We start from the raw sequence: 1,936 nt of genomic DNA, 5'->3' as shown, positions 1-1,936 counted from the left end.
CTAGTGGTGCTTGAGAGTAAGGCATTTAAAGAGATCCTTGCCCAGAGATGCCTGGGCCACACCTGTCTGCACTGGTTGTGGCCCTGCACCCTATGGAGGTTGGTCAGGTGGTTGCCCAACTTCTTGATGAGCTTCATCTCCTTATCCAGGAAGGGACTTTCCAAGAAATCAGAGTTGAAGGTCTGTGCTGGCAGAACCCAGGGCATGGAGATCCAAGAGGGCCTGTTCAGATTCTTCTCCAGGACCAAGGCAGGTTCCATGGCCTTCTGGGTTTTACCCCATTCATCTTGAGATAGCTTCTGTACATCCTGGAAGAGTGCACAGCCCCCATGATCGTTCTGCAACTTGAGGAGATGCTTGGCACCCTCGTGCTTCTCCTCGGCCAATTCGAGGAAGAAGTGGCCTATGCCCTCCAAATCCAAGTCACCCCAATCAGAAAAGAAGCCCAGAGAGCGGTAGGTGTAGGAGGGCCACAGGTGCAAGTTGGCCAGGCAGTTGACGGCAGATTCCACTTACGGTGGAATAATTCTGACGAATCTGAGAGGTCATGGCTGATCTGGAGTGTGGGGCTAAGTGCGAAGATGGTGCTGACTGGCCCTAGGAGCCGAAGGTGGCAAGGAGATGTCCTGGAGGCTGAGACGGGAGAGACTTGTAAGGCGGCTGGAAACTAATAAAGTGGGAGTCCCCAGGTCTGTTCTGTCCAAACACTGTTGAAGCAAGACACAGATCCACAGGGTCTCCAAGATGCTATTAAGAAACTGTTTTTTTAAAAAATTAAACAACCCTTTTCATTAAATACTGTTACGCTTGTTTTTTTGGATCAATGAATTCAAATTTTTTAAAAGAATTATATATATATTATATATGTGTGTTTGTGTGTGTGTATATATATATATACACGCACATATATATGTATATGTATATATATATGCATATACATATTGTTGCTTTCTTCAGACACACCAGAAGAGGGCATCAGATCCCATTACAGATGGTTTTGAGCCACCATGTGGTTGCTGGGAATTAAACTCAGAACCTCTGGAAGAACAGTCAGTGCTCTTAATCACTGAGACATCTTTCCAGCCCCAAAATGTTTTTAATCCCTGTACCTAGTAAAACCTTTGTCTCTTCCAAGATCTACTTTGGGAGGAATTTAATGACCTAAAGCATAGAGTTTTTTTTCTTTAGAGCAGTGCCCTTTTTCCTTTCTCCTTCATTTTCTATGCAGATTATTTCAGAATACCCAAATAAATAAGATTGAAGTCAGACCTCAGAGAAAGCATAAAAGATACAGTCATCATCTTCCTTAGAATAAAATACCAATGCAGACTGTGTAGGTCAGGAGCACAGGCTCTAGATAAGGAGTAAAATTTGCTTTCTTCAGACATTAAAATAGCAGTGCTAATCTCTTTCTTGGCCACCCCAAACTTGAGTCTAAGATGACCACACACAGAACAACATTAAGAATAATTAAATACCTGTCTCCTGCCACATAGGCTACTGCACATGAGGTATAATCTGCCTAATCCATCTGCTCTCCACCGTGTATTCCTAGGAAAGAGGTGTTCTCAGATGCTCTGGTACAGAGCAGCACAATAGACACGGGAGACTCACAGGTTGGCACTGGAGAATCCTGGAAAGAACCACCATGCTGCTGCTCACAGGTCTTTACATTGCAAGGCCAGCCCAGAGATTCTCTTTGGAAGGACTACCTAGCAACATAGAGGTCACTAGAATAGGAATCTCCTACATTATGCTCAGAGATCAAATGATTTACACATCACAGGCCTTCTCAGCCTTACACCTGGTAAGCAAACAGAGCCACTCTACTGGAAATTTTCATTTAAGCAGAAATTCTTCCAATCTTCCAGAGCACATTATGTTTCTTCTCCTAGGTGCAGGGTCTCTAGTGTACACAGTCATTACACACTCAATG

The 1,936-nt window shown here is 44.0% G+C and overlaps 1 pseudogene; it reads right to left on the bottom strand.

Annotated features, from left to right (window-relative positions):
- On the bottom strand, nt 1–549 carry Ftl1-ps6 (ferritin light chain 1, pseudogene 6; annotated as a pseudogene).
- Between the last annotated feature and the right edge of the window lie 1,387 nt (nt 550–1,936).

Source organism: Rattus norvegicus, chromosome 7, assembly GCF_036323735.1.
Source record: "Rattus norvegicus strain BN/NHsdMcwi chromosome 7, GRCr8, whole genome shotgun sequence".
Taxonomy (NCBI): Eukaryota; Metazoa; Chordata; class Mammalia; order Rodentia; family Muridae; genus Rattus; species Rattus norvegicus.
Note: the sequence above shows the minus strand (reverse complement) of the source record. Positions and strands in the feature narration are given on the sequence as shown.